The sequence below is a fragment of the Cololabis saira genome, chromosome 3, assembly GCF_033807715.1.
Source record: "Cololabis saira isolate AMF1-May2022 chromosome 3, fColSai1.1, whole genome shotgun sequence".
Lineage (NCBI taxonomy): Eukaryota > Metazoa > Chordata > Actinopteri > Beloniformes > Belonidae > Cololabis > Cololabis saira.
Window position 1 is genome coordinate 23,439,742 of NC_084589.1, and position 15,219 is coordinate 23,454,960.

The following is a 15,219-nucleotide window of genomic DNA, read 5'->3' on the forward strand; positions in this document are numbered from 1 at the left end:
TGGCGTTACAACATGATCGTGTAATTACATAAACCTCTCAAACTGTGTCAGCCACACCTCTTTAGGTCAAGAAATCCTATTTCCTTAAAATAGCCTTGATCCTCTTAAATGGTGCATTTAAGAATTTGCTAACAAAGCCCTACAGTTCACATAAACATACACAGATTTTGAAATTTGATCCTTTTTTTCTTTTTTTCTTTTTCAGCCGTCAGGGCTCTCCCAAAGGAAATCACAAGACAAACAGTTAAGACAATCTGACTCCATCCAGTAAAAGCCAAGTCAAATATTCTCTGTGACCAGTGATGCAGGGCTGCGTTTGTGGCCAGACAGCCTGTGCCTTTAAATTTTTCATCTTCCTTCATAATTTGACCTGTCCCCCAGCCAGGGGCGCGGAGCCAGCGTAGCTATTTTTAGGTTGTGAGCTCTGACGACTGGGATACAGAGACAGAGTTTTACTGTGTTGTTTCAGCTGGACAAACATTTAACCCCTCAATCCTTTCATCACAGCACAACCAAGAAGCCAAGAAGGAAACGTACGGCTTCCAGACTCACCCTAGACACAAAACAACCCAGAGGCAAATGTATATGTGACTGTTGTCATTACAAAACAACAGACCGGCAATACGTTCATGTGAGTCTAGAAACATCTGTGGATAAATTAAATCTCAGAACACTAATATGAAAAATAACTTGCATTCATTTGGGTTTAGCCACAACAAAAACACCAACACAACACTGCAATGAAGCAACGTGAGAAAACCTACAGTACAGTACAATGTTTTACCAGTAAACATATTATTAACACACCACTGTTAAACACGTTTGACAAAGCGATTCTCATGAGAAACTTGGATGGTGTGGTGTGTGCATTAGGAAGCCCTGAAGTCCACAGTAATGATGGCTAAAGAACCAGAGCGCCATCTGTCACAATATCTGCCAGACCAGGCGGCTCTGACCCTGCAGTCTGGCCTCGTCTCAGGATGAGACACAAGTCCTCAAAAGAAGAAGTAAGACTGTCACATGAATGGCAATTACCGTGACAGTGGAATCTCTTTTTTAATGGCACAGCAATGGTATTGCTTATGCTAAAATTAAAGTTTTGCAACTTTGCAATGTTCCTGTGGTTTTTCATTATTACACAATAAAGTACAATGTGATGGAAGCAACAGCACATTTGTTTTTTTAATTTAATCCCGATGATTCATACCTGATGATTTTAGGATTTTTTTAAATGTATCTATCTTTAAATATTTATACAGCGGACAATGCAGATTTGAGATTCTAACACATTTACAGTATCAGATATAAGCTTGCCAGAAATATGATTAATTTCTGTGCAAATCAACAGGGAACAGAAGCTCGTCATTGGTACCCGTCCAAGCAATTTCTTGAAAAGTCTCAGCCGTGCCCTACTACATGCTCCTAAAAAACACCAGAGGGGCATTTATCTTAGCGGCGATTAACCTACACTTTTTATTTATAACTAGCTTCCTGAGGCTGATGAGGGATTGCAGGATTGGAAATAGCTCTGCCCAATAAGCAGGGTCCAGTAAACCTGCAATGTGGCAAGCCCATTATAGCTCCTACTGCGTCACTGGCGGCCTTTGTCTACTTTAGTCCTATTAAAGCATTGAACGTCAGCGTCTCTGCTGGAGAGCCACTCTGCTCTGCACCCAGGGACCAGGGCTTCACTGTCTGTCACCTCCCTCATATCAAACGTGAACTCTGTTCCCTGTGTGTGTAAGAGTGCGCGTTATGTGCATTTCTTTTATAACCAAAGCGCCAGAAGGAGTCAGAGAATATTAGAGATGTTAAAGATAGAAGGGATAAGTGGAGGACACGAGAGAACACAAGAACCCTTGTACAAATTATGGCCATTTTAGCATGTTTTAAAGAAAAAGACATGTTGCTGTACCCAGACATCGCCATTATGTTGTTGTTGTTTTGAAAACCCACTTCAAAAGTCCAGAAATTGAACAAAGCGATAGTTCCCATCATAGTGCTTCTGCTTCTGTCCCCCTATCAAGGCTATTTCAAGAAACTGTGGTCATAACCTGAGATTTGTTTTCTTCCTACTAAGTGAGCCTACTCACATGACCGCAATTACTGTGCCAGTTCTAAATCAACTCCCAAAGTTCTCCGGCTTAATCACCACAGCACTGCTGCTTTGCGACACACTGTGCATGATGAAACCCAGCAGGGAGGCAGACAGAAGGAGGAGGGAAAAATATTGAAGTGTTGCAACAGATATTGGAGGTGGGCAAATGCCACACCTTCAATCTAATTGTATTTGGCTAGGAAGTGTCCACTGGCGACCTGTCCAGGGTGAACCCCCGCCTCTCGCCTGTAATGAGCTGGGATAGACTCCAGCAGACCTCCGTGAGCCTGCAAAGGATAAAGCGGGTATAGAAAATGGATGGATGGATAGAAAGTGTCCTGTTCTTTTTTATGACCTATGTGTGGGAGGGGGTGAGTCAGCCGCGGCTTGTTGTCGCTGAACTTCAAAGCTGCTCATCTCCCTGGCTGCAGTGATGCAGATTTCATCATCCCCACCCTGGGAGGTTTGTGACGGATGTGATCTTTGTCAGGTGCTGATTTCTCCGTTTGTTTCCATGGACCTCAACCGCACCACCATGTCTCCTGAGCTTTGTCTCTCTAGTGGCCACCTCACAGCTTTAAGGGTAACCCTGCAACAGCATTACCTTGCCATATGAATTACCTCAGCACTTGCCGTCTTACTTACATCAGCCCCTGATGAGTCACTGCTGTTAACTGTGGTGGAAACCTTAGATCAATTTATAGCATGAAGCAAGGCTCTGCATATGCAGCGCAGCACACTACACTGGTAACCATTCTACCTGCTAAAAGCTGCTGCTGAAGTTTTGTCACTTCAAACAGTTTTTTGCCTCAACTTTGTGGTTTGTACTCATAAAAGCACAAAGGCCCTACGACTGTTGATTTGATGCTAAAATCCAATTAGCCTGTACATCTGGGTGAGTTATGTGAGCACGTTTCCCTGCTAATGATTTAGGTGCTCTTGCTTTTATTGGGTTATTCTGTCTGGCGTGCTTTGGAATTTCCTGGTGGACTTTCAGGATAATATAGGTTGCACTTAACAGGTTGGATCAAATAACATGAGAATGTAATCTTGAATCTGTTTCACAATGCAGTTTGTGACACAGCCACGCAACTTTGTGTGTTTTGTGTGGTGGTAGCTTTTAAACATACAGCTAAATTGACATAAAAACTAAAAAAAAAAAAAAAAAACGTTGAAAGACGTAAATATTTTATGTGAATGTGGAAATAAAAGACTAAATGCTTAACATAGCTCCAAAGGCAAAAGAACAATTTTTAAGCATCAACTTACTGTGACCTTGAGGTCAGTTTACTTTCCAACTTTGAATAGGTCCTTGATGACATGCCTTCATCTGCTGCCATAGGCTTTCTAAAAATAAATGTGTTGCACAAAGGCTCACTGGAAACAGAGGGCAGCTCTTAGTATTTCTACTGATCAATGCTCTAATCTCTGCTGGAAACCATTGATCTACTGTTTGTATTAAATTGACCATGTTGCTGTTGTACAACGTCCACCCTAGATTCATGACAAGCCCCCTTTATGTCCCACTTTGTCCTTGTTCCCATGTCCTCTAGAAGCAATACAAATCACCGATATTGCCACCATATCTACACTCTACGGGACTTTTAGGGAGCTTTTGGCCAATGGGCATTAAGCAGAGCTTTTCTCCTGAAAACACAACAAGCAGCGGCTCTTAGGACGACTTTACTGAAAACTCGAAAATTTTGAATGAAGCATCTGTATCATACAAAAACAAGGCACTAGTAGACACATGTGACTTTGATGGAATCCAGCCAGGCTTAGCCGACCTTGGAAAGTCCCTCAGGGATTAAAAAATAAACAAAGGTTGACTGTTCAGAGGAATCCTTACAATCCATCCTACTCATCAAACCCATTTATGAGTGGATAATCATAGCATCATCCTGCCTGGAAGATTTTAAGAAATCAGATTTCTTCAAGCTTGTTGGTCCTTTGGCAATATATTGGCATTGTTATTTTAGGATATTTTTTTTTTTAGTGACACCCCACTTTTAAGTGGATAGGTTAAACAAGCAGAACAATAAAACATAATGAAAATTGCAGGTGTTCAAAATCAGCTATGGGCCCTGCTTGGCTGGATTTGTCAATGGAATTTAAAGATGCAAACAAAACTTCATTCATAGACTTTAAAGGTCTACTGAAAAAAAAAAAGTGTAACAGGAAAGCCAATTTACTATGGGAAGGGTGGGCTGACACTTATTGTCCAAGCCACTTCCACCAACGTAATCACTTCTTTACTTGACTTCAGAACAGTAACAGAGATCTCCTCCTGTGGTGCCTCAAAGGTCTCTGACACAACAATACCTCAGAAAAATAGCTCTTCCTCTGATTATCAAGGTAGTGTTGTATTTGCTGGGAATTGTGCACCGATACACCCGCCACCTCTGCAGCAAAGTTAATGTCTGGACTGCTCCATATGCATAAAAGCTGGAGGGACTCCAGATGTATTTTTAAACTCTTTGAGGAGGTGACCTTGACTTCTGGTATTTTATTACAGCATCATACTCATCTGCACTGCCTTTCCAATGCAAAGAGACAAATTCAATACTGGCTATCATATATTTATATATTTATTTTATGCTTGTGAAACAGAATCTCACAATTGCACTTTAAAGACATTGGGCTATTCCTAACCACATCACACAGGCTTTTCTCTCTAACTGGATATGGTTCACGTGTCATTTTATTTCTTTAGTAGGAAACTGTTGTGTTACAGTTGCATCAATGATTTTCTTGTATCTTAGTCTCATTTCAGTTTTAAATCTTTCATCCACATATATATATTTTACATTTGTCAACTGATTTAATAGCTCCGTGGCACAACTGTGGTTTGCTGTGGTATGTCTTACTGAATAACGATTAAATGAAACATGAATAGCCATAACCATCAGGTTTGAGTGAGTCGAATCATCACAACAAATAAGAGCATTATCCAGGACAGAAGGACTTCTGATTATAGGACATTGTAGAGGCACAGTTTAAACTCTGCACTCCTTCAGCAACAGTGCACTCTACAGGTTGATTGACAGGAGTCAGAAAAACAAAAAGTAGAAACTGTTAGTTGATAGATAAACTCTCCATGGCATAATGCAAGACAGAAAGATAAATAATAGAACACACAGCAAACGTAATGGCACTGGACTTAGGGAGAGAAAAAGTTCTCAAAGGACCAAAATCCAGAAACTAGAACATAAACCAAAGAGACTTCCACTGCAATAAATATTCAGGCAAAAACAAACTACTAAAACACAAATCTGTCCGCATACAACCGTGGCACCAAGAGGAAATGTCAGCATACTGGAAGTGACTAAAGCTCCTCTGACTTTATCTCAAATCCAGTAACCAAATTACTTTTTAACCCACCCATGCAAATGACGCACAGTCCAACACTATTTGTCTGTTTCTTTATAAAGCATGTAAAGCACCAGCAGAAAAAAGAGAAGAAAATCAGTTACAACTACAGGACAACTTTGAAACTGTGTTGTTATATGTGGAGGAAAACTAAATATTCACAGCATCTTCATTCTTTCATGGTGAGGAGCATGCAATTACAGACACAGACAATCACTATCTTATGAATGAAGCAGGCAATGTCAAATTATAGTTTGCATTACAGTATTGCAACACTTCCCCGAAAAGCCAAATTAGCAAAACATACAGGGCAGATCAATTTTAGTAAGAAGGTGGGAAAAAATGTAATATTGGTTTGTAATGATGAAACTCATCCAAACGTTGGGCTCTGTGGTGGTATGGGGTTGTATTAGTGCCCACGGCAAAGATAATTTACATGTCATCATGTCAGCTTGAATGATCAAACATACATTGAGATTGTTTTCTGCTATCAAGCCATGACATCTTTGCCAGTCCATGCATTTTTCAAAGACATAATGCAAAACCACTTTCTGTGCAGATTACAAAGACGTGGCGGTGGAAGAAGAGGGTACGGATGCTGGACTGGCCTGGTTGTGGTCTCGATTTGTCCCCTAGAAAATATGTAGAGAATTTTAAAATGGAAAATGCAGACACAATGTCAGTACTGTGTACTCATATCTTTAGATGCATTTTCAAGAAGAATCAGGCAAAATAACACCTGGAAACTTTCTCGGCTTGATATGGCAGATAAACATTTAAGTGTTGTGAGGAATGCCAACTTTAGAAAGTGGTTAATGCTGGATTCGTTTGAAAGGAACAGAGCACACCATAAAATATGACAAAATTAACCAGGAGTGGCTTGTGTTCATCTGCAGGCTCTTAACAAGCATACAAAAACATAAGTACACATTAAAAGCAATCACCTACCAATACTAGTAATAAGTCATCACAATGTGGAAAGCGCCTAGAGACAACTTGACGCTATATATATAAAATTGAATTCAATTGAATGATTATACAATAAAGATTATAGTGTAAAAATCAATGCATAAGCTGGATGTATTTAAACAAATGAAATGAGGCGGACAAAAAAAACATCAAATACTCATACAGTCAGCAAAGAAATAAGAGTCAAAGGTCATTTAATAATCGCCTTTTGGTATTTCCTTGGTTTTTTTTCTTTTGCAATCCACTGGGTTAATCCAGTAAATAGAAAACTTTTTATGATATAATATCTTACAATTACTGCTCAATAGAATTGAATTGAATTGAATTGAATTGAATTGAATTGAATTAAACTATAACCAATTGGACTAAATCAGCCTGAAATTGGTTATAAATGGATAAGATGATCCCACTCCTAGCCAAAAGGTATAATAAGGACAATGTTATAAGGCTGTCACCTCAATGCATGGAAATGTTTCTGTTTTGGAAGCAGATGTGCTGGTAACCCTTGCACACATATCTGGGCACCAAGACCTTAATACAGGCTCTGTTTAGATATACAGCCAGTGTGTCCAATCTCTGTGTAATCCCTGGATCCGTTTGTTCTGCACATTTCACACCAAGTGGGGAAGGGTTGTGGCCATGACCTCCTGCAGCCCCATAACTCACAGGGTGGGTTGAGAGAAAAGGCAAGTACCCTCAGATGAAAGGCAACAACAAAGAGTTTAGTATGATGCATGGCAGCGTCATGGGCCCCGGAGGATGATGAGATGCCAAGGAGTGACAACTAATGGGCTTGTGGAGTCCAAGGTTTTCTGTTTCTGCTATCAAGCCCCTTACAGTGTGTCCATCAAGTTCGGCCAATCTAGAGACCTGAAGCCTATTTCTTATATCACCTTCACTGATTTCAGGTTTGACAAACCTGGACTGAGTTACAGCAAAGACATTCTGCATGGCCTAAACAAAGCAAAAATAAATGGAAAGCTGTAAGTTTTAAAAAAAAAAGTAGTACACTGACAAAAATAGAAAAACAAATCATATCAATGTAATTTAAGTGCTTTAGGCAGGATCTCTAAATCCCCTGTAACTCTTCAACTCCGTTTGAACAGAAATTGAAAACAAAAAGAAGTAGGATCCCACAGAGCTCAGGGGTCTATTGTGGGGTTGGTTGAACAACAGTGAGAACACCGAGCTAAACCCACCGAGCTCTCCATTTTAGCCACAACGGGATCCAGATTATTCTCACCCCCGGGCCTCAACGCCTCCTCTTATTATTTATAGAATTACAACAACATTCTTCACCAATCAATTTATCAAATTATTCACCAACATCCCAGTGGATGCACTGAATACATTCTTCTAATACCCCAGTGTCAAAAAATAAAATAGAAACAAACAACACAGTAGAAATGAGAAATGAAGAATGAGAATGTTTCCTGTACAGAAACACTCTTAACCCTCGCCAGAGCAGCAGCCAAGAGCAGCAAAATAAATAAAAGGATGAAAAAGAATCTCCATTTCATTTTCATGACAAAACACCGAGATAAAGCCCAGGACAGCTCTCTACGTGTTTCTGTTTAAACTGAAAATGGATACAGAACACATACTATACAAGAGAGTAATCAAAAACAGAACTTTTGAAGCGATGTAATGCAAATATGACATCATATTACTTACAATGTCAAGAAAAAAAGCTTCAACTATTACACTTGCTACAGTAAAGTACAAAATTGGTAAAAAGATGTATTTTTCTTATGGGAAACGTATACGAATTACAGCACAGTAAGCTGTCTTTTAGGGGACCTTGTCACCTTCTCTCGTGGAAGGTGCTCTGAAATACAAATGAGATACTGCAGAACTGAGTTTGGCAATGTCCTCCAGGCATCAACAACACCTCTCCTCCCACAAAAACTCACTGACCCAAACCTATATTCTTCAGTGTAAGAGAAATGTCATGTCCAGACCTAGAAGTCATTTCTTTGAGGAGAACATAGAAGCCAAATATAGCCTTGTAGCCACTACGCCTCCTAACATACATCAAGCTCTGCAGGCTCTGCTAACAGTGGTTAAATTTGGAAGGCTGCCATCTAGTCACTTACTATTAAACGTCATAACTATACAAAGAAAATTATAACTGAACAGTGGCGTGTACACTGTTGCCTGGTAACCTAATGCCATGTTGGAGATTCATCTTGTTATAGAGCAGAAAACATTTAAAGCCCAGAGCCGGTAATATATCATGGACCACATGAAAAATTGTGTGTCAACAGGAACAGGCAACATGGAGCTTAGAAAAACATCATGAGACATGTATGTTTAAGAAAGAAAATCTCCCCTCTTAGGTTGTCTGAGTTACACGTTTCTAAAATCAGTACACCAGCAACTGTATGCAATTAATTCTCATATTTACTACAAAGTACATCTCTAATTCCCACATTTTTTGATAAATGCATGAAACTCACAACACTGATACTGTGAGGTTAACACCATCAGTTGATAAACAAATATCTTGAATATGTTACCTTCATAAAATCATACGTTTTCTTTCATAAATGTCTGACAAAATACAAATGAATCGTTTTAATTTTGGTGAAATACAGTCATTTTGCTATGTGAGATTAAGAGATTCTTAATTTCATAATCATAACATACATCCTAATGTTGCATATTCCGATAAATAAGATTAGATTAGTCAACAAATGAAAAATCTCTCAGGTCACTCCAGTATAAACTATTAACCATATACCAAAATGTAAAAGAAGAGATGTTCTACAGAGGCACGGCTTCTTCAAAAAGCCAAAATAGTAGAATAACAAATGTAATATGTCCTCCAGACATGCACTGCTTGTTCAAACACACGGCCTGAAAAAAAAAAAAAGCTTACACACCTACACACTGAGGCTTACAATTGAATCTGTCCCACAATCCCTCTCTGCCTGACTGAGGCAGCTAGAAACATCGAAATCACCACTGTGTTTTATTGTTGAAACTGTAATTATGGCTGTGTGAGATGAAAGGCTCCTTTCAGCAGTTTCCATCAGTCCAACATGGGACCTAAACACAGGAAATAAATCCAGCGACAAAACCTTTTTAATTGGTCTCATTAATTAAAATGTAAAAAGTTCAAAAAGGAAGAAGCATAGCATTGACTCCAGTTTGAAAAACAATTTTAAATAAAAAAAAAAGAAAAAAAACTAGATGACAGCTTATTTTGGAAAGTCTACAGAATATGAATACAGATACAAATCTACAAGTTGCTGTCTTTAGGACAATAATGGACAGTTATCCATGATAGCTACCTTGGATGTCACAGCAGGGATGTCATGCAACATGCTGTTTCTGTGAACCCTTCTGGCCAACCAAATAGATGAACATGGTAAATTATCAAGTCCAGTGAATAATTCGCAAATGCCTGCCAAATGTGTTCTATCGAAAACATTTTGTCTCATTAACACATTCTTTGGTACTATGAAATTGTGTGTTTGACTGTGTGTAAGGTGCTGTTCAAATGACTTTCTCTCTCTGACACAGCTCAGATGGTACCTGCCCCCTCAAGCCATCTGAGCAGTGCAGACATCTGTGAGCATTAACCTGCCAAGAGCAAATCTAATGTAAAAATATCAGAAATATTCTGAAATGGAAAGATGGCTGAGGGGTAATTTGGACTGGCTGTGAAAAGCTTTCATGTCAAGTGTGACTAGTGTATTTCTTGTGTCACTGTCTAAGTGAAATTGTCATGTGTACACTGGAGGGTCTTTGGTTCTCGTGTTGTTCTTGTGTTTTTCTGCTATTTTGCTTAAAGAAATTTGAAATGCTGTCGCTATGACACCTGCTCATGAAAGATATGATACAAGAACCATGTTGGATGTAATGCCTCAGCCAAAAGGTTTTGGTTGGAATGACATGGGCATCCAGCAAAACAACTAGAAAGCAAATAATCATATTATAATATTTCATAATAAGGTGACAATAATGACTAGTTACATTTGTTTATCCTCATGTTAAATTGTTTTTTTTAATTGTTACTTACTTTTCTGTTTTATCCCATCCTGCCTAAGTCATCATCTACTTGTGGTGCAGTTTTAATTCTTCGCTATCTGAAACGTAAAGATGAATTGATTAAATATATGGTTCATAACCCATTTTTTTGATTGCATGTAAATAAAAAAATTAAAGGGAATTCAAATATAAAAAATTTAAACTGAGCTGAAACAAAAACCAAAGTAAATATCTGTAATACGCATTTGAATATGTAGACAACAAAATAGGCAACTCTGAAAATGAAGAGTTGAACAATATAAGCCAAACCACTGTGAAAAGTATAAAATAACCACAGTATAGACTGTATTAACAATATTGATGTTGTAAACCACTGTAAGATGTGAAGCAAGTGGAGAAGTGATAAAACTGCAATTCCACTGATGGCTGACTCCAAAACATTTCTGGCAGAATAAAACCCTCAAAAAAATTTATTTTCTTCCATAAGACATTGGGTCAATGCATTCTTCCCACAAGTCATAATGGTGTGGTTAGTTAGGTTCACTCTTTCTGGTCAGTTTAAAGGTGGTCCCTCTGAAATGTATTGCAAAATTAAACAAATGCTATAAACATTATGTACCTTTGTTCAACCTTTGGCTGTCAGATATTGCACTGTCCCTCCGTTTTCTCATTCAATGAAGGTCATGTCTGGGTCTAAAAAAGACCAACACGGTGATGATCACATGGAGAACTTGAGTCAGTGAATGCAAGGCAGAACAAATGCGATGGGGACATCCTAAATGTTAAAAATACAGAAGTGAGGCATAAGATGACTGACGAGCATTGATATACCCCTTTTTCCAAAGATGTTTGTGCCATGGGTAAAATGTAAGTTCAAAAGTAACAGTTATTTCCAAATCATTACGGTACATTTGAAAGCATTTTTTTTAAATGAATTCCCTCATAACATGGGATTTGACATTGCTGAAAAGAATATGGAGTTACATTATCACATTTGCTTAATACAAAACATAAAATGTTTTTAGTTATCATGACTATAGACTGGCAACCAGACCATACAAATACAGCACTTCTGTTATACAGAATGTGGTATGGCTGTGTCATATATGGAAATTATTTACAATTTTCCTCTGTAACATTTCTGTAATTAATTTACCGTATTTTCTGGACTATAAGCCGCTACTTTTTTCATAGGTTTTCAACCGTGCAGCTTATACAAATCTATTCTGTGGATTTTTCTTCCACCACTCGGGGCGCTCTAACCGGAATTAAAATCAAAACTAAGACAAAATAAATGCAAAGAAGAATACGTTACTACTTCTTTAGCAGATAGAAGTAGAAGCAGATTTCAAACAGATAAATAGATAAATAAATACTGGTTATTTTCTCTTGGTTCTGTCCCGTTTTAATCAGCAAAGTTGTTGCCGTGTTAAAAGACACTGTTAGGAAAGATCTATTTAGGTACAAACATGTCCATCATTTACAGTTCAAAATCCTTCTGTACATGTAGTAAATATCTAATCTAACAACAGAAATATCTGCGGCTAAATATCTTTTTTTTTTTTGTAAATAGAGTGGATGCGGCTTATATACAGGTGCGGCTTATAGTCCAGAAAATACGGTAATACCCAATAGTAAAACGCATAGTTAGCATACCCAATAATAGAAGAAATTAAAACAACAATATTAAATAACTAACTAACTAAATAAATGGGGGGCCTCCATCCATTACGTCGCTCCATCATTCTGAAATTCATTCTGTATATCCTTGCATTGCAGAAAGTTGAAGAAAATACCCGTAGACAGGAGTTATCAAGTTTGCTCTTAGACAAGAAGCGCATCCTTTCCAAGTCAAGATAGTAGGCCATCCCATTCATCCATTGGGAGATACAGTACCACCAAGTGTCTGCCTCCTCAATGAGATGAGAATACAGCATTCAGCCTCTAAAAGATAGACATACATTGACCAGATTTTTTTTTTTTTTGCTTTGCACTTTGACCGTGAGAATTTTACTTGTAATCAAGTATTCACAGTCCCTTACATTGGATGGTATTTTAAATGAATGGTCAAAATTTCAATTCCTTTTCCAGATCTGAACAGCAGCACTGAGAATTACCCACACTCACCTGTCACTTTACTAGGTACGCCTGGTATACCCATTACCTAATTAAGTGGCCGTAAGTGTATATAATTCAGAGCATGGGTAGTTAAAGAAGAACGTAGATTAGTGAATTTTCTTGAAATGGGCACTTTCACACTTCAGTTCCCTTTGATGAGCTCAGCTCAGCTCACACACGCAAAGCAGGTCTATTTATAGAAGGTAGCATTCATTACAAAACCACACATCTCGGAACCAACAGCGGTTAGATAAAACAACGATGATGAGGCCAGTCAGTACTTAAGCAAACACCATTTCCAATTCTGTGGTTGTGTAAAGATGCGACTAACTGTGACAGAAACAGTTTCGCTCTAGTTTTACCGGCGGACTCACAATTGATATAGAAATGACCACCTGTAGCCTAACCGCAACACCGAACGCCACGCCAGATATTAATACGCTCACCACGCAGTTTAGTTTTTATTTTAAAAAAACGCAACACTATTAATGCACAGCTGGTGCTGTGAATTAAATATTAGTTAACCGTTTAGAATAATTTTCTGTGAAACATACGGTAGTTAGAAGTTATGCATAAACGAATTGCATCAGGAGTGTTTGATTTATATATTCAGGGCACTTGACAGTTTAAAGGATGTGTGATGATGGCGGTGTGCGCCGCATAAAGCAATAGTCTTAAAGCTGATTTATGGTTCCGCGTTACACCAACGCAGAGCGCTGCGCGTCGCCGCGTACTTTACGCCGTACCCTACGGCGTAAGCTCTGCGTCGATTTAACGCAGAACCATAATTCAGGCTTTACTTGGTCAACAACTATAAAATCAAGGGAGTGGCAAATTGAGCATAATGTGTCCTCGGATAATCCCTGATAGGAAGAGACGAGGGTGTTGTTGGCCGCTGACTCCTCAGCAGGTGCAACAGCAGCCTTCATTATAATCACCTCCGTCTGATGGGGAAAATAAAAACAGAAGAAATATATCTGATGATACATTTTACAAATGCTTTTTGGTGCCTTTTACTGAATTTTCTCCGCTACACATGACATTTAAAAATATTTTTCTGTTAAGTTTTTCAAACACTTAAGATGACTGGACAAGAAATGATAGAAATAGAATAAGACACTTGAGCTAATTCATTTAGAGACTATTATTTACTTGCTATTGCATAACCTGAAAAGCCAAACGTGAATGTTTAAACAGCTGCAAACAGTTTACAGTGATCAATCTGCTAAAAATAGAGAAGAAACCTACCGAAAGACCTTTTAAACAAGAAAACACTGCCATCTAGTGGTCGTGCTTCGGTTATAACACTGTATTGCCTTGTGTATGGGACAATGTTATTGTATAATCACTTATGAATAGCTAATAGATGAATAAATCAAGTTATACAATTGTCTTAGTCATCATAAAAGGAAAACAACAACTGTCCGGTTTGTTCTTGGTCCTTTATGCCAAAGCTCATAAAGAACAACAAAGATATGAATCTACTAACAGTTTTTCTGCCTGTGCTCTTTTGGTTGTACAAGTACACGATGGTGAATTTTTTGATAACAAAGAAACGATTTTCACCTCAACTGGAGCAAATGCTTGACCGATTATGTGATTAACAGAGATTATATGCAGATTTGCCATCGTCATAAATCCACAGCTGTCCACTGACTCACATTTTTATTTGTCACTTCAAAGCAATCTTCACTGCCTCTGCTTAGTTGACTGTCAGACACAGACACAGTGGACAAATGTATGCCCTTTATGGGAAAAAAACGTATAAATCATTAGATCATACATATTTCCTGTGTCACTGCTTAGCAAATATGTTAAGGTATTTGAACATATTAAGTTCATTCTTGTTTACAAAAATGTGTAATTACTTAATATGTGCCTCATGTTAATCCTAGTTAAGCTTTATTATGCTTGTCTTTTTCTAGAGACATTTAGGAACAGTGCATAACAGGACCTTGTTATTTGGGTGACATCTGGCCCTGCATCAGCACTCCAGGACAAGTGGTGGGAAACAGAGAGCTTAAATTATTTCCATCTTGCCACTGTCCTGCAACAGCTGGGACTGACCCAGTGGGTGACACAGTTTCATCCCAGGATCCTGACTTTCCAGCTGTGTGCTATCTCTCATCCTGACATCTGGACAGACAGGGGCACAGCCAAATATCACTGCATCTAAGGCATGATCCTTCACGCATGTCTGGTCTGGCTGGCTCTTCTGTATGTAGGACTCCACAGCTGGCATGTGGACACTAAGTACCACATTATTTTTAAGCAAAATGTTTATAATAGTAAGAATGCATTACATTTCAAATATATATATATATATATATATATATATATATATATATATATATATATATATATATATATATATATACACACAGATATATATGGAGAGAGAGAGAGAGAGAGAGAGAGAGAGAGAGAGAGAGAGAGAGAGAGAGAGAGAGAGAGAGAGAGAGTCTACATTTATTTATAGTATTTATATAATTTAGAGTCTAAACATTTAGAGTCTAAACTCTAAATGTTAGAGATAAGATTAACTAAAAAACATAAATAAATAATTTCATCCTTATCAGGTTTTAAAATTAGGTGAAAACTATTTAAGATAAACCACTATGTGTGACATATGTCAAATTTGTAGTTGAGGATAGATGGTCTGAAATTTG

At 38.1% G+C, this 15,219-nt stretch overlaps 1 long non-coding RNA gene across 1 annotated transcript; it reads left to right on the forward strand.

Annotated features, from left to right (window-relative positions):
* The first annotated feature begins 214 nt into the window (after positions 1-214).
* On the forward strand, positions 215-1,115 carry LOC133429683 (uncharacterized). Its single transcript, XR_009774605.1, has 3 exons — positions 215-631; positions 711-750; positions 874-1,115. It is a non-coding gene; the product is annotated as an uncharacterized LOC133429683 (long non-coding RNA).
* The last annotated feature ends 14,104 nt before the right edge of the window (positions 1,116-15,219 follow it).